Source organism: Carlito syrichta, unplaced genomic scaffold (genome assembly GCF_000164805.1).
Source record: "Carlito syrichta isolate Samal-C Ts95f unplaced genomic scaffold, Tarsius_syrichta-2.0.1 Scaffold291930, whole genome shotgun sequence".
NCBI classification, from domain to species: Eukaryota; Metazoa; Chordata; class Mammalia; order Primates; family Tarsiidae; genus Carlito; species Carlito syrichta.
The window spans coordinates 1-24,143 of record NW_007236026.1 but is presented as its reverse complement, the minus strand read 5'-3'; the positions used below and the strand labels follow the sequence as shown (position 1 = coordinate 24,143).

The following is a 24,143-nucleotide window of genomic DNA, read 5'->3' as shown; positions in this document are numbered from 1 at the left end:
GCCACTCTTATTTACCTGTTTTACTGCTGAGAAAACTATGGACAGGAAAGTTAAGGAACTTGACCGGGATTATAGAGCAGAGAGTGGCAGAAAGAAGATTTGGAGTCAGACAATTAGCTCCATGCCTGTACTCTTGACTATTTCTTTTTCTTCCTCTCTTGTGTGAACTCTAAAATACTCAAGTACTATAATACTAAACAATTGTTTGCTAAGGGATACATAGCACCATAAGTCTTAATTTATATAACTTTTTCCACTTCCATTTTTATTTTTGATTTCATGAGCTCTGCTGAGATCATAGGCCTGAAAGTACCCTTGAGCAATTTTCTACTCTAGGTTGAGCTCACAAAGTATTTGTAAATAACCTAGAATTACAGACAACATCTGTCTTAGCTCTTTTGGACTGCTATAACAAAAAAAATCATAGACTGAGTAACTTATAAACAACAGAAATTTATTTCTTGCAATTCTAGAGGCTGTCAAAAACTAAGGCACCATCACTTTCATTGTCTGGTGAGTGCTCACTCTATTTTATAGATGGTAGCTTTTCACTGTCTTCTCACATGGTAGAAAGGCAAACACCTAAGCCCCTGGGACCTCTTCTCCAAGGGCACTAATCCCATTCATAAGGGATCCACCATCATGACCTAATCACCTTACAAAAGGCCCTATTTCCAAATACCATCAACTTGGAGGTTAGGATTTCAGCTCATGAATTTAATTGAGGAGAAAGGGGGACACAAACATTCAGACCATAGCAACATCCCATTTTGACCCAACTAACTGTAATAACTTTGAGAGAACTACAAGAATTGACTAATATAATATTAGCATATAGTATGCCATTAGATGTGAGCTCCTTTCAGCAATCTTATAAAAGTGTAAAGAAAAAAATCCCTTAGAAGATGAATAAATGGCAGAATAATCTCACACAATTTCTGCTTACCAGTTTCCCCAAAATGAAATATTTGTGAAATAAATTAGATCTTAAAATGTATATTAGAAACCAGGTAGAAGGAAAGAGAGAGATACCAGTCCCTAGACCAAGTTGGTTATTCCTCTTGGACATTAATCAGGCTCTGAACTTTATGGCAGCTAACGCAAATGGATCACAAAGGAAAAACAGAAGAGGGAAGAAAATTTGTTGTGCTCTTACTGTATGCACATCATTCTGATGACCACTTTTCCACATAGCATACCATTTATTTGCACACTAGATCCTTGTCATAAGAGTCATTATTTTCTTACACATCTAAGTAAGTGGCAGAGCTAGGATTTAAACCAAGCCTGATTCTAAATCCTTTGTGTTTTTTATATTAGGTTAAGGTTATATTATTCTTGCCCAATAAAGTGACACATAAGATTTATCTGTAGACACCTAGTCTTTCTTTAAAGATTTTTTTGTGTGTGTGGATCCTTATGTAGGGAAATTTGGGTAATAGCCTAGTAACCTATAAATATTAGATGCTCAATCAATGTTTATGGAATAACATGAATAAATAAATTCATAGATAATAAGATGAAAGACATCTTTCTTAATTTTTATAAGCTATAGAACTATTTAATATGGATGCTTTTATATTAAACTTAAGCTCTATAAAAAAGCAAAGCCATACTATGGCATTATTATTCGGCATAAGGCACTTGGGTAAAGGCCTAAAAAATTAATATTTTATATTTTTCCTTGTATTTCATAGTTTAATTTCTCAAATGAATAATCTAGACCCCTTTACCTTTACTTCTCAACCCACTGAAATGTACTTCACTCTGATCGTGTTCAAGGTCAATAATGAACTCATTAATTCTAATCCAAAGGACACTTTGCATTCTCTGTCTTTCTTGGTCTCTTGGGAGCATGTAACATTATTAATCACTTGTTCCATCTGTCTTCTTACCCCTCTGGCTGCTTCTTTGCAATCTTCTCTTTTTCTATCCACTCATTTACTGTGGAGGTTTTCTCATGGACCTATCATGGGCCACTCTCCATTCTCACTATCTGCTCTGCACCTGCCTGGCTGTCCATCCACTCTCATAACTCCAGCTGCCATTTTCATGCTGAGGACTCTCACACTTGAAAACTTGAGTCAAATCTTTTTTATATCCAAGTACTATAAATAAAGATCTAAGCCATGATTACATATCTTAAAAATAAGTGGTTTTTGTCTATGGAGACAAAGGTTCATGTAAAAAGTGAAGAACCTTATATATTTCTTAGCCATTTCATGGTAATTAGTCATGCATTAGGAGTCATTTCTGCGTATCTTTAAATACAGCATTGAACTACCCTCTGAGTTTGTTGTTGTTAATGATTTGTTTGACAGGATAGGAGGAAAGCATTGTTATTTAAAGAAAGCATCTGTGGCCACTCTCAATTGAATAGCATTCATAAAGATAAGATGTGTCTGAAATTGTAATAGAAATCAATGTGAAACAAGATTCATTTTATAAAATCTTAAATTACAAACAATTTTCTGAAGCATATCTGTTGTGTAAATGTGGGAATTCACACAAGGAAAAGACAATTGTTTGATTGATTATATAACATGAGTTTCATTCTGTCCAAATGCACATGAATATATTTACAGACACAGCTGGATGGCATTTTGATTTAGAGAACATGTACTTTATGTATCAGAACATAAATATTATTTTCCTCATAATAATATCAGACTTAGTGATTTTATTCTAAGCCAAGGATTTAGTGTCAGAAAATTGTAGTAATAATTAACAATGTCATAGTAAAGTTGAGATACTACTTTAGTCTTATCTGGCTACTTAAAATAATGCAATTATGTTCCAGATTCTGAAATAAAAAGGGGGGATGTGGATTTAACTTAGGATTCTAATTACAGTATCCACAGCATCAAAACATTAACTTTACATATTGTAAAGTCACATGCCTTCAAATAATATGCCCACTTAAGTAAACATTAGTTAGATATACAATTTAATATGGTCCAGACTTTTTTACATCTTAACTTGGATATTGGAACTAAATCTTCAAGGTCTTCATGGAAATTGATTCTCTACTATTTATTTATCTTTTTGTTTGTTTATTTATTTATTTATTTATTGACAGGGTCTTTCTCTGTCATCTAGGCTGGAGTGCATTAGCACTGCACTCCTGACCTCAAGCTATCCTCCCACCTCAGTCTCCTAAATAGATAGTAAAACATGACTCTACTTTATTAAAAACAAAAACTGCTTCCTTTCCTCATTTCATTGCATTTGAACATGGCTGTTACAAGTACACTTTATTACACAGTGTATTTTGCCATTGTTTTCAGCAATCTGCATAGACTCCATCCCAGGTAACCTGACAGTAAGAGTACATGAGGAAGGAGAGGATGTAATTTCTGCCTCTCTGACTCTGTTGGGTCTGCTAAAATATCAGAAGCCTAAACAATCACCCTAGGTCTTGGTCGTCCAGGTTTGTAGCAGAGTCAGGGGCAGGTACATCTTTTCACAATGCAGAGGTCCCATGCCAATTTGTTTTCTTTGAAATAACATGCTTACTCACTAATTTCTTCAGATTTCAACTATAGTAAATAACTTGCTAAATAAAAATATTCATATTAAAGGGGAAAAAAGAAATTACTTCCTTTAGCAAATGAGACTAACGTTAATTCAAAGTTAATTAACCAAGAAGGCTCCAAGCTGCAGAGCGTGTCACCCAGCACTGGCAATTAATTAGCTTGCTCTGAAAGAGCTATAGGTACTGAGGAAAGAGTCCTGGATTAAGGCTTTACTTGCTCTGCAAAGGCCGCCCATTGCTAGCGCTCACACCTTGAAAGCAGTCTGCTGCTCCAGGCTACAAATTATACATGAAGTGTGTGATTCCATGTCACCTTTTAATTTCACATGATTAAAATATGAGAAAAGTGAGAATAAAGCTCTATTTCCTTTTAAAATGAAGATGTTAACAATGAATGACACAACTTTTTAGTTTCTTGTGCTTTTCTATCAAACAGCTCAGAAAGATAAATATTAAGGAAAACTCCTGAGGAATGAGAGGTCACCCTTGCCTTTTAGATGGGCTACCTTGCTCAGCCTCACTAGTCATCAAAGAAATGCAAATTTTAAAAAATGGGCTACCTGTTTATGGTAGGTCATACAACTTCTTCCTTTTTTTTGAGTTGGAGTCTCACTTGCCCAGGCTGGAATGCAGTGGCACATTCAGCTTCTTCCTTTTAACATTATATTAGCATGTGTATAAACGATTTAACCCCAAAATACTGGAGTTAGCATTTAAAAGGCAGCAAGATGTGATGAGAAGAACATTAGATTCATTAGATTCTTCTTTTTTTAATTATAGAGATGAGGTCTGGCCAAGTTACCCAGGTTCTTGTCTCCAGCTCCCAAAATGCTTGGATTACAGGTGTGACCCACCACTCCTGGCCATCATTAGATTCTTGAAACCAGATTAGCTGGAATATGCTTATTCCTTGAAGGAATCTTAATTATAGTTGGACAGTTCTTGCATTTTCAGTTGGATAGTCCACACATATTTGATGGACAATTGTTTCTCAGCAGAAAAATCAGGCACTGGTCTTCCACAAGGAATGGGCTTTAATTAGCCTATGATTGTCTTTTTCTTCGTTGATATTTATATACAACTGAAATAGTTGGGTTGTAGATATATAGTCTTTTCAATTCCATTCAATGAGACTAGCCAGTTCTCTATGTTTCTGAAAGATAGCAATAATTTCAATTAGCTAAAAGTGTTTATGTTAGATTTGGGATGGGTTTTTAAATGTATGTTTACATTTACTTGGGTCTGGTTGAGAGACCCAAGAGATTCAAAAAAACTCAAAAAAGAACTATTACTATATGAGTTCTGCAACTGCTGCTAGCAGTGTGAATGTTAAGCAATAAACCCCTTCCGGACATTCCTTTGCTTAAATTGTGGTAGCCTCTGTGGCGTCTCTCTCCTGGTAAGCTCAGTGTTGTTTAAAACCTCCTGCCTGATCACTAAACCTAGCTTATCTGGCATTCCATTCTGCCCGTTTGGCAGTTACTTGTCCATCACAAGTAACTAAGCCTGAGCCCGAGCAAATCAAACTTAAATCAACCAAAGTCTTTGTAACTGCATCATATAGTTTTTATCCAAGTCTGTGTGCACAAGTTTGTAAAGTCACCCCACCCCTTCAGAATTATGTATAAAAGGTGTGTGTTAGCCTGGGTCTGGTCTCTCGTCCCTGAAGCTGCTGCATCGACTTCATACGTGAGCCCAGACTCGAGCCTGAATAAAGACCCTCGTGTGTTTGCATCGGAGTTGGCTCTTTGGTGGTCTTTCGGATTTTGAATTTTGGGTTTAACATGGTGTCCTAGATGTTGACAGTTTTTTAAATTTATGTATGAAGCCCAATTGGCAAAAGTGTGACTCAGGAAGATGTAAGATGCTACCCAGTTTCCCTGGTGCTAAGCAAGCACAGGGCTGGGCATATCAGGCCAAGAACACAGAGACCTGCAGGCAGGGAGCATCTGGTCTGAAAGGATTGATGGTCAGAAGGTCAGCTAGCACAGGGAAGAGTGTGTGTGCACCTAAGTACAGACACGAAAGAAAGTCAGGGAGATCAACCCAGGCTGGAGCTGAGGCTTGCAAGTGGAAGTCTAACAAGCAAGCAGAAACCAAGATGAAGGAGCTCAGAAAGCTAAAATCAGGAAGTTAGGGCATCTGGAAATCCAAGACATGGGTCAGCACAGACTAAACAACAGGAACAAGAGTTGGTAGAATTGAGATCATCAATAACCTGGGTACACAGTCCCTGTCATGAGGTCAGGAAGCAAGCAAAGCTCTGTCCCATAGACATGAATGGGGTAAGGTTCCTTGCCCCTCCTCCTCACTTTCTCAGGTAGAGACTTCTCACCTACCATTGTCCAGCGCATTTGTATTCAACATATTTCAAGCAGCATATTTCTGAAGGCACACTCGCAGACTTTTGTGTTCATTGTGTTTTTCCCTCCCGGATAATGTTCTGGGTGTGAGCAAAGGGCATGTGGCTTTGTAGGTCTGAGTGGAAATAAATAATGATGTGTGGGTAATAAAGCAGCTACAGCTATGGAGTCACAAGCTAGTGTATTTGCCTTACATGGTATCAAAAGCAGTTTATAAGTCAGTAATGTACTCTTTCAGGCTTTTCTATTCCACATGAATTGTGAATATGTTTTGGGTTATTCCATCTTCTAATGTCCTTGGAAAAGTAGGGAGCTCTTTCGTAAAAACATGAAAGATTACTGAGGCTTGAAGCAAACTGCCATCTTCCTGAGGTCATTCATTCTCAGAAACAGGACTTGCCTCTTTTTTGTACTTTTTTGAGACAGTATCTTGCTTGGTCACCCAGGCTAGAGTGCAGTGGCATGATCTTAGCTACTGCAGCCTCAAACTCCTGGAACCAAGCAATCCTTCTGCCTAAGCTTCCGTCCTCACCTGTAGTTGGAACTACAGGTATATGCCACATACTCAGTTATTTTTTAATTTTTAACTATTTTTTGTAGAGATGTTCTTTTCTGCTTTCAATGAATATTTTCCTCTACAACTTGACCTGGAACTTGTTTTGGCCGTATTTGTGTCTGACTGGACATACAGAAATAAAAAAGAGTAATAAGATTAAGTCAGCATGTCCCTAGGCTGCCCATAGAGTGTGGTGCCAATTTATCGGGTTCTGGTTGAATTTAAGTAGAACCTAAATTCCCAGTCTACATTCATTAGAAGCTAGTTCCCACCTTTCTCTTTGGTCCCGAAGGCCAGCTCCTGCAGAGGGCATCTTAACCACTAGTGAGGCAGCTCCATCAGAGTCCCCATCATAGGACATGTTAAAGGAGACCTTGAAGATCTGTCACAATGTCTGCTATCCCACTGCCATGAGGCCAGAGATGAACTGAGAATAGGGGACAGCAAGACTTGGGGACAGACTGCTGTATAATGAGCCATGAGGGGTAACCCCAGGCAAGCTGAGTGGAAGAGCCATTCTCAAGATGCTCAAAATTCCAAGATACCTTACAGCTTAAGTGAGCCCTGGGAAACCACAGCGTCAGCTAGACCAACAGTATCTGCACTTATCAAAAGTACTTATCAGAAACAGAGGCAAGAGATGCCTCCCATTGAGCTTCTGAGACAAAAGCTCTCTGTAAGGCATAGATTCTGCCATGGACAGAGTATTTATTTGGTGTTTCTAGAATCCAAATATACAGCCAGGAAATAATAAACTCATCCGCTGTACTTCTGTTTAGCTGTCCATGCCAACAGCTAATTTTTTTATTGAACACTTTCTGTTTTATTTTGGCCTACAAAAGTGTCTATTTTCATGCAAGAAGTTCTGCTCAGAAAGCACATTCATAGGTACCTGGCTTTAAGCAAAGGAAGTTTTACTTTGGAGAGCTTTCATTTAAAAATTAATTTATGAATTGGTTCCTTTTCCTTTCATTAATTTAGCTTTTAGTAATATTTTCATGTTCTCAGAATATTACTACTTTGATGATTAAAAAAATGCAGACACTGTTGGATTAGCCACATCTGCCAATAGTATGGTTTTCAAATACTGCTTTTAACTTTCTTTGTACCTTTGAGCATGAGTGAATTGTATGCTCCCCACATAACATTTCAGGAAAAGCTCTGACCTCCTACCTGATAATAAAGCTCTTCATCTATGTAGTGGGTTTACCTGCTGTGTGTCTTTGGCTTCTCCCAGTTCATCTTTATCTCTGCTGCTGTGGAGCCAATATAAAGTTGTCAGCAACATTTGGTGGTGTGGATTCTTCTCATCTGTGCAATTTAGGAGGAGACATCTTAATACTGAACAGCTGTTGGGTGACTCCAACATGACTTTAGTGAGATTTGTAGCTTATTGATTGCACAGTTCCTTGTGTATGATACACAGTTCTTTGTGTATATCACTAATAAATACTGGTTGGTTGAATTTCCCAGAGCACTGAGATTCATTTGAAGCAGCTTCCAGCATTATTTTTTGTATGCAGAGGGAGAAGCATGAAGTGGTGGAAGATGGTACTTAATAATGTTGTCTTGTGGTGGTGGTAGTTGTTATTGCTGTTATTATCATGTCATTATTATGTAAGGACCAGGTTGAAGCAATGGAGAGGCCATTTTCATATAATTTTCCTTTTATATCCAAATTCTGGCAATGACCTAACTCACTCAACTGAGACATTTTCTCTCTGTAATATGAAGGTATGTTGCTAAGCAACTAGATTAGTAATTGGTAAATGCTTATATATTATTTGATCTGAGTTACATACAAAAGGTATGTAACTAGTTTTTTCCTCTTCATTATTAGACAAATGATTATCATTTGGTTTCATTTTGCCCAAAATAAAATAACTACTTTCATCTATCAAAGTGCATAATAACATGATATACTAGAAAGACACTGGATCTGACAGACAGAAAGTGTGAATCCAAGCCCCAGGTATGAGAATCACTAGTCCTTTGATCATGAGCAGAATCAAGTAACTGCTAAGCCTTTCTTTTTTTAACCTGTAATTTGTGACTAAATATCTTCTCTGCTTGCCTCCTAGGGCCAGACTAAAGATGGATATAAGAATGTTTTAGAAAACATTTAGAAAAATCAAAACATTCTAAGGTCTAAGCATTATCTGAAACTCTGGAGTACTTAATCTTAGAAATTTGAGTCTGTTGATGTAACTCCAAAGGCTGGATTGATTAAAAAGTACAGGTTGAAGACACACTATCCCTTCAGTAAGGCACAAAACCATCATGGGAAAAAACTATTCATATGAATAGATAATATATGAATGTTCACATAAAAATTCAACAACAAATATATTGAAAAAATAGAAATACACAGAAAAGACAATGTGTATAAAAGCAACATTAAATAACCAGTTACATTTCTGTATGCCTGATACAATGAAAATTCTGCTGAAATAGACATCATTCTATTCTACATACAAAAATTATGTAACTACTTGCATAATATTTTGCAACACTCAAGGACAACTCTAAGAATATACATCTAATTACACACAAAGGACTTCAGCCATGAGAATACACTGGAGCACAAAACTAGACAATGCAGTTTCAATGATCACACACTCAGGAGAATGAGGCTAGCGTTCTGTGCTGCACTCGCTGTTGCAATGGCTCTGTTGGCTGTCTTCCTGGTCTAGTGACTCTGCTCTATTGCGTTTCAGCCTCTTTTTATCAATTTCACACTGCTGTCTCCTTTCTTCATCCCACATAAACTCTCTGATGAAGAACTAGATTGGATTTATTATTATTCATTCAAGAGAATTTGTCTGTTGTTCCTAAGAGATAAGAATAATAATGATCACTGGCATTTAATAAATTCTTTCTTTTTTTTTTTTTTTTTTTGGTCAGAGCAGCTTGTATTGTTCCCAAAAAGTTCATTTTCCTGTAAAGACATTCATTTAGATGAGACACACACCAGGTTTGTCCAAAGTGTCTAAATACATCCAATTCCTATGACCCCAGATGAGAATTATAAGGCACCAAAGAATGCATTCACTTTAATACTCAGGGTTGTCATATCCTTCCAAGACCTTAGTTTCTGTGACAGAGAGGGATTTTTCTAGCAAATAGTTAAATCAAAATCCAAGCAAATATGCTCTCAATCTTTAGGTACTGCATTATTTAACATATTGCAGCAGATTTTGTATTCAAATCTAATTATGTTTTGTAAACAATTGTTTTCCTAATTCCGACATAAACTTTATTCACACATTTTCTATTCTACTCATTTTTCTGTTTTCTCTGTCTTCTTTTCTTTTAACAAATTCCCATGGACAATCCCAAAAAAAACTATTAGTCCTAGAGTTTGACTGGAGGCAAATTAATCCCAATAATCCTCAGGTCTGTGGATGACCAGAGTGTTAATGTGGTGAGCCAGGTGGGTGCCCACAGCGACCCTTGGCATAATAGGGGAGGGTCTGGCCACTGTTCATGCCCACCAGGCCCAGTGCCCCCAGCATCACTGCACCAAAGCCACCGAGCCAGAGCTTAGTGTCCTCGCTGAATTGCAGCACTGTGGATTTTAGGCCAATCACAGCGTCGTCTCTTTTGTCCTGATGGGCATACACAGTGTCATAAAGAGTGTCTATGTGACTCCAGAAAATAAAGAGGCAGGCAGTCAGATGGCTCACAGGAAAACTTCAGGGCAGACCAGCCAAGTAACGCCCCCACTTAAACATCAACCCCAGGACTCATTGAGGCCACTATGTCCTTCTTTTCATTTGTGAGTGGGTGACGACAAGTAGTAAGGATGCTGCCACCAGAACTAGAATGGAGCAGTTCGGACACAGATGAACATCCTGCGCCAAGGTCAACTTCTTCCGAGAAAAGCAAAGGACAAAAGAGTTGACCTGTCTCCAGCGGCTCTTGGGCGATTTGCTGTTCTTGAGATCCTTTCATCGTAGTGCTGGTCCCACACGTCATTAAAAGTACAGCCTGTGCCGAGCTCGGTGGCTCAGTCTGTAATCCCGCGCTTTGGGAGGCCGAGGTGAGTGAATTGCCTGAGCCCGTGGGTTCAAGACCTGCCTGGGCAACTTGGCGAGCCCTCATCCCTACAATAAATCAAAAAAATTAGCCGGGCGTGGTAGAGCACGCCTGTAGTTCCAGCTACTTGGAAGGCTGAGGCGGAAGGATCGCTGGAGCCCAGCAGGTCAAGGCTGCGGTGGCCAGGAGTGGCCACTGCACTCCAGTCGGGGCGACAGAGTGAGACTCCAACTCAAAAAAAAAAAAAAAAAAAATCAGCCTGTGGCACACATCAGAATGACTCCAGTGCCAAAGAGGGACAGCATGTACCCTTCAGGAAAACAATCTGGTTCAGCTGCCAATCCAGTGCTCCAGGTGAAAGGCAGGTCCAGAAGCCAGGTTCAGACTGGTCTGTCCAGTCACGTAAGGCGCAGGTAGGACTGCAGGTTGTGTGGAGTGGAGGCCACCATGGTCACTGCGGATATGCTGAGCAGGCACCTGCAAAGCCCAGGGCGGGTGGGGGCTGGTGATCCTTCCCTGGGGTACCAGGGACCGGGGCAGCCCCTGGGACCAGAAGTCATGCCGGTGGTGCAATGGGCAGGAGCCCACCATGGCACCGCAAGGACTGACCCATTTAATAACTTCTTACTAGGATCCAGCTGCTTTTTAGATCACCTTATATAAACCTAGTAACAACTATATAAGTTTAACTAGTTTACCTGTGAGAAAAAAATCTTTATTATAACACAGGAATGTGACCCACTCTCCTGCTTGTTCAGTCATTCATTCTTGTCACATATACTGAAAAAAATCACTCCAAGCATTCCTGAGATATTTGCCTACACGCATAATAAAAATTTCATTGTCCATGTATTTTAACATTTCTTATTTGAATACCATAGAATTTTCTATTAGTGTCTTTACTTTTAATAATTAAAAAAAAATCCATTTTCCCTGACTAAAAGGCTGCAAAGCACTCTTATCTCCACCCTGCTATGCTTCTCTTTCCAACTTAATTCCCTACTTATCCACAGTGTAGATTGATAGAACCATAGAAACTAAAGGTGCCAAGACAGTGGCTAAGAGCTTGGCCAAATTCCCTTAAAACTTGTTCTATCATATTTTTGCTGACTGATATTGAGCAAACTACTGTAGGCATTTGGTCAGATTTCCATAAACACAATAATAAAACTGTTTGGATAACAGGACTTCTCAAAAAATTCATTCACAAGTTTACCATCTGAGAAACTTGTTCAGATGCTAAACTCCTTAACTCTGTGTAGTATGGAGCCCGATCATCTGCATTTTAAAAATTATTGAGAAGATACTAGATAGAAGTCAAGTCACTGATTAGTGTCACCCTTAAGTTGCCATTATGGGGTCTGCACCATGGGATTATTGTGAAGACAAAATAAATTCATCTATGAAAAATGATTAATTCAGTGAATTTCACATGGCAAAAGATTATAAATTATCCTTAGCATTATGAGAGAAATTAAAATTATGTGACCCAGTTTATTCATTTTCCAGATGATGGGTGTGTTAACAAGACAGTTGAAATAATTTATACAACATCCCAAAAAAGAACCTCAGAGAAATCTGGTTGCCCAGTGTTTCTTTGGCCAATACTTTCTACCAACTTTGATCACACTATCCCCTTACAATCATCTATAATATATTATGATGCTCCTTACGCTAGACTAGGCTGATACTTTTGTCAAACTTGTACATTCTAACCACCCCTGGGAAATCTGCCACAATTGCCCCCAAAATGTGTTGTCTCCCTGCTCTTCTGAACTGTTATATGCTTTCTCTTCTTTGCCAACCCTTTGGCACTTCTTACATAAACATTTGTTGAAAACATTTAAAAAATATCCCAACTAAGTTAAATGAAGGCATGGACTAAATGTTTTTGTTCTTGTGTGAACCTTTAATAATTTCTCCAGAATTAATAAGTAAAGAAGATTGATTCACCTCCAGATTACTCATACTCAGAATGACAACTCCATAATGTTTACTAGGTAAATTGTCCAGGGAAAGATGAACATTCATCGTCCTCTTATAACTTTTAAAAATTGTGTATTCTTAATTTCCTACATAGGTCCCTTCCAAAAAAAACAAAAACAAAAACAAAAACGAGAGGATAGGTTTTAGAATTGGAAAGCTAGAGATTGAGTACGCAGGCCACCATGTGAATATGCATGATGGTCACTTTAATTTTCTTAAAATCCTTACTTATTAAATAAAGAAGTTAAATGTGCCAGCTTACCTCTTAGGGTTCAGGGTGCATGAGGTTTCTGCCTGGTTCCAGAAGAAGCCACACAATTCAATGCCTGGTAATCTAGAATGAATATGGGATATTACCCTAAATAAATGTTTGGAATCTTAGATAGTACTAAATCCTCTACTACCTTTCACAGCCTGAGTAGCCACTGCAAAGGTGGTTAAAATTATTTTGACGTCTCCACAGTGTCACAGATACAAGGTTTGCTCTTACCTAGGTTTCAGCAACCTCGGTATACATTTTTTTTTCCTTAAGTCAAAACTTTCATTGTTTTCACATATAGGAAGCACTGCTTGGCTCATTGAGATATCCAAATTGCCAGCTTCACTCGTCTTGTACGTTGGGACTAGGACAAAATTAAATAAGGGTTAGGTGGACACAAGCCCTTCAATGCCATGACAGTCTAACTGATAAAACAGATGGCTACTAAGCCACTATGGGTGGCCAGGATGGACAATGTGGGATTCTGGACACAGGATCAATTCCCCAGATGAAGTGTTCATCACATTACTCAAAATGGCATGCAATTTAAAATTGAAACCATGGAAAATGAAACCATGGGTAAGGGGAACTAATTGTATGGGAAACAACATATGAAGTTGCAGGAAAAGCTGCCATATATGAGGGGAAAACTCTCACCAGACAAGAATCTGCATCACCTGGATATTATACTTCCTGGCCTCTGGAACCATGAGAAATAAATGTTTGCTTTTCAAATGCCCTCCAGTTCATAATATTTTTGTTACAGTACATTGAACAGACAGAGCAGGTGTGCATGACACATAATTTTCCATACTTTTACCTATCTAGGTTAAATATAAATTGTATTTTGAATTAGAATAGAACTAGAAAATTTAATCTGACAAATTCTCTCTTCTAATTGGTGTGCTTAGGCTAATGACATTTCATATAATTACTGACAGGTTTGAATTTAGGTCTATTGTTTAGTTATGATTCTCTTTGTCTTCGTTAATTTTTGTTCATTGTTCTTCTTTCCTGCTTTTAAAAAGCTATTTGAAAATGTTTTAGTAGCTCATTTTAATTTCTCCATTGGAATTTTGGCTGATTCTTTGTGTTATATTTCAGTATTACTCTGGACATTAATGTACTAGGGAACCCAAAAACTGAAATTTATTTATAAAAAATTGTCAATTTATTCTTACATGTCTTAACTTCAGTCACCTTAAAAGTACTTTTTATTTGATGCAATACAGCTATTTTCCACTGGTAAAACAGTTTTTGAACTCCTGAATTTAATGCCTTTTAATACTTCTACCAATTTTGTGTTTGACCTCTTCAACATTGCTATAATGTTTTCCTCTGAGAATTTGTTTCATCCAGGACACCCAAAATAGATGCTCAACATGAGAGCAGATGCATAGAAAGGGTGGGGCATGGGATCATGCCCTTTTTCATAAAAATTTCTGAACACCCAGCACTGTATTAGCAGGTACATTGGTATGGTGGAAGAACCAAGACTTATTTGCCACAGGTGGGATGTTTATTCTACATATCAGATGCAACTTTCTCAAGACTTCCAGATGAAATCTTGGGTTGACCATTTGATCCAGAGGAGCACATTCTGAGTGTGCCCACCCTTCAAAAAAGAATTCCAGGATTTTGGGGGTTCCCTCTCATACATGCACATATATAGATATAGACATATAAATATATACTATATGTCAAGCTATATATCGATATCTTTCTCTATCTGGATAGATATAAAAGTTATATATATATCTTCTCACAATCTTTTTGGAAGTAATGTTATTTTATCTTTTCAAATTAAACTTCAAATTCTACTTCAATTTTATGTATGAGTTGACTTGTATATCTTATCTATATACTCTGTATGTCCCCTCAAACAGGAAACTACAATTTTTGCTGTTTACATTCATGCATATTTCTTAAAACTTAAGAGAATAAAACTAATCTGGTATACATTCATCAAGATACTGACCATTCCTATTACCCTTTCTTCATGGCTAACTTCCCTCTCTGGCATTTTTTTTTTCTTTTTACAAGAGCAGCTTTGCTGGCAACCAGTTCTCTTAGGTTTCCTTCACTGGAAAATGCTCAATTAAATGTCAATGCTGAAAGATATTTTTATTGCATTTATAATGCATAGGTGGAAGTACTCCAATTTAAGTATGGTTTTGTGTGGTTTAATCACAAAACCACACATGGTTAGGTGATTTCATCATTGTGCAACATCATTGAGTATACTTACACAAACCTGGATATCAGAGCCTGCTACATAACCAGGGTATGTGGTTCAGCCTATTGGTCTAGGCGACAAACTTGGACAGCATGTTACTGTACTGAGGCAATAGTAATACAATACTAAGGATTTATGTATCTAAACATACTTGAGCATACAAAAGGTATAATAAAAATATGCTATAAAAATTTTAAATGGTACACTAGTGTAGAATCTGTACCATGAATGAAGCTTTCAGGACTGGAAGTTGCTCTGGATGAGTCCGTGAGTGAGTCTAGAGTGAAAATGAAGGCCTAGGATATTATTGTACACCACTGGAGACTTTACAAACACTGTACACGTAGGCTACACTAAATTTACAAAAGATACTTTTCTTTCTTCAGTAATAAGTAAACTTTAGCTCACTGCTAGCTTTTACTTTAATCTTTTTTAACTTTCCAAATAGGACTTAGTTCAATCACACATTGTATATCCCTATTCTACAAGCTTTCCTCTATTTTAAATTATTTTTTTACTTTTTAAACTTTTCTTCAAAAAATAAGACACAAACACACACACTATCCTAGGCCTAAACAGGGTCAGGGTCACCATAATCACTATCTTCTTCTTCTGTGTCTTGTCCCACTGAATGTTCTTCAGAGGCAACTAACACACATGGCGCTTTTTTCTTCTGTGATATGAGTGCTTTTTCTGGAATACTTCTTGAAGGATCTGCTAAGGCAGTTTTGCAGTCAATTTCTTTTTAGATCAGTATGAGGAGTCTATGTTTATGTCATTTATATGTAATGCCAGTATTGATAATGTTGGGTTTAGTCTAGCAATTGTTATGTATGTCATATTGTTCCATATGTACATGTTCACATTTATTTCTAAAACTGCATTTTTTAAGGATATTTTGAGGTATTTTAATGATTATTTCTACTTTATCTGTACTTTCTGCTGTATGTATACATCTCAGGATGTACACCAGGGCCTTATTGTATTTTCCTTTGCTGGGACATGGTAGAGAAATTCCCTCAGAAATATGCTGAAATAGTCATAGCATTCATCTCATTTTTTTACACCTCCAGAAATTACAGCCTTCCATTGCCTGATTTGCAATGCCTTGAAAACCATTGATTCATATATTTCATCCAATTTTTGTTATTTCAGATAGCATGGTATTTCTTGTTAGAAGGTACGTAATCTGTTAGTCTTAATAAGCAAAAATATAGACTCTACTTAGAAAAAAACAGAAAAAACTACTTAGAAAGAACTACTTAGAAATCTAAGTAACTTTACCACTTAGCAAGATGAACTTTAGCAAGTATAGAATTGCAGGTAAAGAATTTCAAAGTTATCATATTTTTTAACTCAAAAAATTCCCATGCCTATTTCTATATACCCTCAATTTATATTAACAAGTTTTAGGAATCTCAAAGGTTGCCTAAAAAGTTGTATTTAAAGACCTCATAGAGTTCACATTTATCTTAATGGGGCTAACCCTTTCCCCTTTCAATCTCAACTGCCTCCTCCTTTGCTCCTTACGATACTAAGCTAAAAGGACATGCACAATCACTTAAGAAAAAATAAACTGAAATTTAAAACAATCTGGTGTACATGGGGCTACTTGTGGTCTTATTATGACTCTTTAAAGTAAACCTGTTGCCTTATTCTCATTTGTCCCATGCGACTGCATAAAGTACATTTTGAAAGCTAGTGTTGATTATAGATATAACATTGATTTCATGTACATACATATATACAATTGATTTCGACCGCATGTGTTAACAAAGCACATAATTAAGAAGCTGTGATTAGCCTGTATTCTATAATAGTCATAAATGTTACTAGAATAATGTGAAAATTTTATGTGTGTAAAGTTTTAGTAGAGACTCATATAGAATTTAGCATATTATTACAGTGAAACCAGTATTTCAAGGATATGAGACTCTCTATTGTACCACTAATAAATGGTCCAGAGTACTTTTGAAAATTATTATTGGGGGGCTTTAAACCTTTCCCTGAACTAATTTGTTTTAGTAATTCAACCCATGTTATTGCACTTTTCTAATTGGAGATAGAAATGGTATGGTATATTGAATATGCTGATTAATTGTTATATGATAAAACTTCCTCCAACCAAATAATTTGCCCACTAGAGACATATGTACTACACTTCTGTGATTCTTTTTAATGCAAGAACTGCTTCATCAAGTTCAAAGGGAGAAGTTGCATAACAGTCAGACCTGGTTTTCTATCCTGGATTGATTACCTTTTATCTGACTGAGACAAAAGAAACTTCCCTAACCAATCTCCCTCAGCCTCTCTCCACATTGAAATTATGGAGTTTTGACATTGAGGGCATGCTGTGGGTCTTTGATGAAGTGGGACATGCATAATAAAATTTGGCATATACAGGTAGTATCCACACTTGTGTTGTCATCAACAACAGCAAAAAACTCATTGGAAGAGCATCTGACAAGAGTTTTGTGTGGCTAATCAAGGAAAGCTGCCCTGACTGCTGTACTGTGTACAACCTTCTTGAAGGCCTGCCACACGTCAACTTCTAGGATCTTTCTGGTCATCTATGCTTATTCACATTGCTGCCCGCCCCACAGACACTGAACATCCTGGTTCTCACTCCAAGTGTAGGGCCCCAGCCTACTGAACACGTGGCAGTGACCATAGTGGGTCTTCAGGAGGCCAAAACCATAATTCAAGATCTTGCTCAGGCGTTCTCCCTTGCTCCCTCTTTCTCCTGGCTGATGCTATACTTATGTGCATGATGTGCCTTACCTCCTCTCTCTGGGAATCTGTCACCACTGCCTCCTTTCTATGACTAGGTGCCATCATAGACCTACCACATCTATGTGACTGTTAACACCCCATGACACTGAACATCTTGGTCCCTATCCCACTCCTGGGGAGATTTCTGAGAGCCAGATGTGTCCTCAAGATGTGTATCAGGACAGAAAAAATTAGAAGTTGTTTGGTCCCATAAGCCTCAGTTTTACTCACTTGACCGCACATCTGAAGATCACACTTCTCTCTTGAATCTTCTGAGTGCACCATTTCCAGCTACACCTCAAAGTAACTATACAGTTAAAATGTGGAATACTTTGTTGCAATTTCATGGCAAAATGTAAAAGTTCACAGAATAGATAAATGAAAGTAAACACGATTGACAGAGGTGCCAGAAGATAGATGCCAAGTGTAGCCTCTCTAGTTGAAGTGGGAAATCAGTAGGGTTGACAAACCTTAGTAATATTGAAAAAAGACATTAATACATTTTAAAAACTAAATTAGCAAGAACAGTTTGCTGACACACATTGGGGATGATGCCATCTCCAATGAGGTTAAAAAATTTAGAAAAATTGGGGGAAAAAATAGAAGGAAGAGGCAAGAGTGGGTCACATGGTCTTTCCTTTTCCTAGTACCTGGGACACAGAGTGTTTCGCATAAAATTTGACTCAAAACACATCAGTACTCATCCATGTCAATTCTTCCTCCACAGTTGAGGCAAAGAACAAACACATGTAAACAGAGACAGATGAACAAGAACAAAGTTTTTGTACACATCCCATCTGGGAAACTAAGGAGCCATTGAGTCAAATCTTTAGGGCAAGAGGAATACCTGTAAACAGCAATGACCATCTCCCAGTCTGAAGTCTATAGAGAAGTGGCCCAGAGCCTGTGTCATCCAGATTAACCGTTAAGCCAGGAAGTGCCCAGCTGATAATACATGCAGGTCTCTTCAACTCTCTGTGGAGGAGTTTCTTCAATACAGTGTCTTCCAACTGATCTTTCTGCCCATGGTCTGTCAGATACTCACACACACACATTACATACATACACATGCATACAAACTACTCTTAAGGTTTGGAGCTTCTTACTTATGTAATTAGAGCAGGTTATGTTTACCTTAAAGAGACTGAGTACCTTTCTCATAGACCAGTGCCTTTTCATGGAAACCATATGTGGAAAGAGTTTCTCATTATTTTGAGAGATCCGGGAGAGGAGTCACCCATGGAGTGGAGCACCTGAAGTTCTTAGCAGGTTCCAGGGTGACCCAGTGGCTTGTCTTCATCCTTACATCACAGCCAGTTGTGCTGACCAGGGCTCTCCAAATACAAGTATGTTTCAACAACGCTGCCTACTCTAAAGTCACAAGGAACAACCTGGCTGGGTGGTTCCCTGGTGTTTTCACACAAAAGGGGACTGCAGGGCTTCCTAAAAATCCACAGTGCTTCATTGTCCATTGTACCACCCATGATTAACAATGGGACCTCAGGTGGTCTGTGTGAGTGGGGAACTATTCCTAAATACAAAGAAAGACTGACCAATGGCAGTCTAGGAAGGAGGGGATGTATCTATTACATTGGAGTCAAAAGTTGGTCTAGAAAACAATGTTGCAGAGGTGCTGCTCCTAGAGTGGTGGTCACTGGAGGGACCATGATAAAAAGCCTCCAGCCTGTAATCCCAGCACTTTGGGAGGCTGATGCGAGTGGATTACTGGAGCCCATGGGTTTGAGAGCAGCCCAGAAAACTTGGAGAGACCAGGTCTCTACATAAATAAAAAATTAACCAGGTGTAGTAATGTATGCCTGTAATTCTGGCTACTTGGAAGGTTGAGGTAGAAAAATTGCCCGAGTCTAGCAGGTCGATTCTGGAGTGACCACTGCACTCCAACTTGAGTGACTAACTAAAAAAAAAAAGAAAAAGTCTTGCTTAAACTGGACACTAGGGAAACAGATTTCCTGCTCTTGGCCACTGGGTGTCCTAATTTGTGCTAACAAGTATTTTTCCAGCCAAAGGGATGGTTACAAGTTGGAGTGGGACTGGAGAAATAAATGTAGGTGAGCAGATGTAGACTGATGACTAGAGAGTGCACCTGCACTGTTTATAAATTTGGTTGGGGAAAATGGGAGTCCACTCACCCAAAATCCGGGGTGGATCTGAAAGTCAAAGCCTCAGAAAAGGAGTTTTTTCGGTGTTAATGACCCCAGGGTGGGCTGCGAGGTCAAGTGAGCAGATGTGTTCATTGAAGATGCTAGACATGACTCCTATGGAATCGATAGACTTGACAGGTGTAACAGGGGTCATGATGGAATGAACTGGATGAGGTGTGAGGCAGGAAAAAGGATGGGAATCTACACACACTGTGGTCTTGCACTTCCTTCTGCCAGAGTGAGACTTGAAGGAGAGGAGTATGGGGTTCAGAAGCAGAGGGACAAGCAGGATAGGAGTGCCAGCGGTCAGGTGACAAAGACAGTGGTGATAGGAGGAGCTGAGACCTGCAAAGTGAAAGTTACCAGAGGCAGGGAGCTTGCGGTCTTCCCAGCAGGTGAGGGGAAAAAAAAGGAGAGATAAATTGAGTGGCTCAGGAGGTTGCCATGCTTTCTGTTCTACCCTCTAGAGTCTCTATCTTATCCTCTATGTTGTTACTCTTTCTTTTTACACCCAATCTTCTTCCCTAAGGAACCTAGATCTTTCTGAATCACCATGCAGGGACATTTGGTTTGTGGGAACACCTCACCTTTATCCCACAACAGTTGCAGTGGAGGTGGTGGCAGCAGGAGCAGTGGCATAGAAGTTGCCCTTGGAGGGTCTGTGACTGGCAGCTCTGGATGGAGATGAGCTCATGGTGGAATATCTGAGTCCTGTTGCCCTGCATCTCCTTCTCAGGCATCAGAATCATTAAGTCTGGAGTGCTGGACACTCCAACATTTTCTTGGGTAACTTCTCCAGTTGCAGGAAGCAACCTTGGACTGGGTTCAAGAGCATGGTTGCATCTGTCCCATGAAGTAGGACTTCCCCAGCAGAGCTGTGTGCACTGGGATCAGAATATTCCTCCCAGAAGAGCACATCTGACACACTTGGGCCTTCTCACTAACGTTCTTTTCTGAGTATGAGCAAGGGAGGTTTCCCTCCAGAGGCCCACGACTGTGTCCTATGGAAGAGAATGCTCCCTTGGGCTGTAGGAGCTTAGATGTCAATGACCTTCTTTGTAAGGTGGACACTTTTCTTGACCTCCTGCTCTATGGACACAACCTTATTCTCCCTTTTCAGCATCTTTCTGGGTTCCTCTTGGGCCCTCCCCTTGATCTCCTGTGGGAGCCTCGATGGTATCAGTTCCATAGGACTGACCACCTGCTCAGGTGGGGAAGGCAGGAGGGGATACTTGCGACTGAGAGGAGCGATCCTTGTGGAGGTCAATTGTCCATACTTCAGAGAGTTCCCCACCCACAGGGTGGTTTTCTACTCCAGGGCTTGACTCCAGGATTCACACGGCAGGGAGCCCAGGGAAGATCCCTTGGTCTGCAGGAGAGGACACCGCCCCTTCGGGGCCATGTAGAGTGTAGGGGGTGGAGTCACACGATCCAGATGCGGGGTCAGCAGCCTGAGGGCAGGAACAAGGTGAGGGGCAGGCTCCGGAGGCGCGAGGTGGCCCTGGCCAGGCACGGGAGCCTGGCAGGAGGTGGCAGGAGGTGGGGACGACTGGGATGCGGCGCCGCTGGCATCGCCGACGGTGCCAGAAAACCAATTTAGCGAGTAAGAGACTGAGGAAATTGCCCATGGCGAGCGGGTAGTGCGCCTGCGATCCCCAGAGAAGAGTCAGCCGCGGAGACGAGTCCCCTAGCGACCAACTCCTCTCTCAGCCAAGCGCACACTGGCCAGCCCCGCACCTGTGACGTCTCAATGGGGCTCGTCGTGACAGAGACGGGAATGTTTCTGTAGCTACCTCTCTTCATCTCATCACTTTCTTCTCCCCTCCTTTTCCTGTGTTTCCTCTTCCCTTTACTTCTTCATACCCTTTCAATATGTATCATTTTTAGCTCAAAAAATGAATTCACAGGTCATACAAAATGGCCCTATCGTTGGCAATTCCTGATCTAACAGCTTGAGAAAATCAGTTCTTTGAATCAGTGACTCTTCCCAATCTTGTCCTTACTCTCCAGCAGTATCCAATCACCATGGCATTCAGAGAGCTTCTGCCAAAGCATAAAGTCAGATCATATCATTCAAACCTCTCTATGGTTTATGATTAAAAAGAGCCAAGGCCTCAAAATACCCTTAAAGCCCCGAGAATATCAACCCTCCATTTTCTTTCTGGTTTTATTTTCCTCTGCTATCCACAGTAAGTGGTCTTTTCCCCAACACACTAATGTACTTTCTGTTCTCTGAGTACTCTGTGGATGTTTCTGCCTCATGACCTTCCCATCTGGCAGTTCCCTCTACCTGTTTTACTCATTTGCCAGAAATGCACATTGTCGTTTCGAACCTTTTCATATTTCTTCTAAACTTCATCTTCACTATGATTGCAAAGCTCAATCTCCCCCCACTAGCAAACACTCTTCATCTCCTTTCCTTGCATTCCATTTCTCTGTACTAATTCCCTATATAGTATGTATTTTATTCATTCACTTAATTTGTATTTATATGTTTATGCTTATATTTATATATTTGCTAATTTTTGTTCACCTATATTCCCTACTAGAGGATAAGGATATTTTCTATATTGTTTATTGCCATATTCCCTAAACATACCTGTAAATCATATAGAAGAACAGAACCTGGCATTTGTAGGCAATCAATAAGTCTTATCGATTGTAGAGAAAAAGAAGATATGATTCTGAAATGCACACATACAATATACTGTTGATGTATGTAGCCAAGATATCTATATCCACTAAACCTCAGTTTCTTCTCTTGTGTAATACTTATTATAGTTCTCATCTCAAAAAACTCAGAAGAACCACATGAAATTAAGGTGATAGGCAACATGTAGCTGTTATTCAGCATAAACTAAGCAGGAATCTAATTTTAGAGATGTGTAGAAAGATACAGTAAACATGATAATATTCAGGAGCAGAAGTAAGTTCAGTCCTTACATAAAGAGAATACAAAACCTTGAACACCCAGATATATAGGGCATACGAATAACAAAGGCATAAGTTTACAAGGAAGTTGTATTTATTTCATTTATTTGCCTGCATGAGCCCAAAGTGGTGATGTTATCAGAACAGTTGCATTATATCAGAGACGAGCAGTACCTACTGCATTACAATCATGAAATACTCTAGGTGGTGGAGATTTCAGAATTCTCAGGATTTCAAAAAGGGTAGAAACAAAAAATACCCAATAGATGAAGGGGAGGAAATGGAAATGAATACAGCCAGGCACTGTAGCTCATACCTGTAATCTAGCACTTTGGGAGACAGAGATAGGTGGATTGCTGAAAGCGAACAGTTTAAGACTAGGGTAATCAGCAAAGTGAGACCCAATTCTACAAAACAAAGAAAAATTAACCAGGCAAGGAGGTGGGTGTCTGTAGTCCCATTACTTGAGAGACTGAGGCAGATGGGTCATTGAGTCGTGGGAGTTTGAGGCTGTAGTGAACCATGATGATGCCGTTGCACTCCAGCCTGTGCCACAAAGTGAAACCCTGTCTCAAAAAATAAGAAACAAGAAAAAAGACTTCATGTATGTATACATGAAACATAATACATCCCTGACATTGAAAAACTTATATAATGCTAATAGGGTCAATTTTTAAGAAGACTAATTTAAAGATAAATTGAGGCAAGATAATCAGTGCCATGGGAATTAAATAAAGATTTGCAAAAAGAAAAATAAGTTTATTATCCATCTTTCACAACACATGGGCTCACAGACAAACATGGCATACACTTTAAGCAGTGAGGGCTTTACAAGTTTTTATAAGGAAGCAGGGCTAGTTAAAATCTCCAGCAACTGCATTCTTGGTTGTTGATAATACCAATCTTGCTTTCTTAAACTTTGTCAAGGCAAGTAGTCCTGTGATTCCATTGGTGGGCTGGTGGGCAGTCACAGGAGACTGATTACAATTGGTCAGGTTAGCTTGGTCTTGCATTTCTGGGAAACAGATACTTAGAATGAAAGAGTAATTAGTACAAAATACATATGCAAATTACAAAACAATTATCAATAGCTCTCCCTCATTAACTGGGTTGTTTCTTGACTAATGATTATAGGGCAGGGTGTGTGTGGAGCACAATAAGTAACTAGCAAAGCATGTAAAAAGAAGAAGAAGAAAAAAACCAATCAGTTAAAATGGTGCTTTCCAAAAAATCAACTCAAATGGGTCAAACACCTAAATGTAAAACTGCAAACTATAGGAATCTTAGAACACACAAGAGACACCG

At 39.1% G+C, this 24,143-nt stretch overlaps 1 pseudogene; it reads right to left on the bottom strand.

Annotated features, from left to right (window-relative positions):
- Window positions 1-9,734: 9,734 nt before the first annotated feature.
- Window positions 9,735-19,484, bottom strand: LOC103256684 (annotated as a pseudogene).
- Between the last annotated feature and the right edge of the window lie 4,659 nt (window positions 19,485-24,143).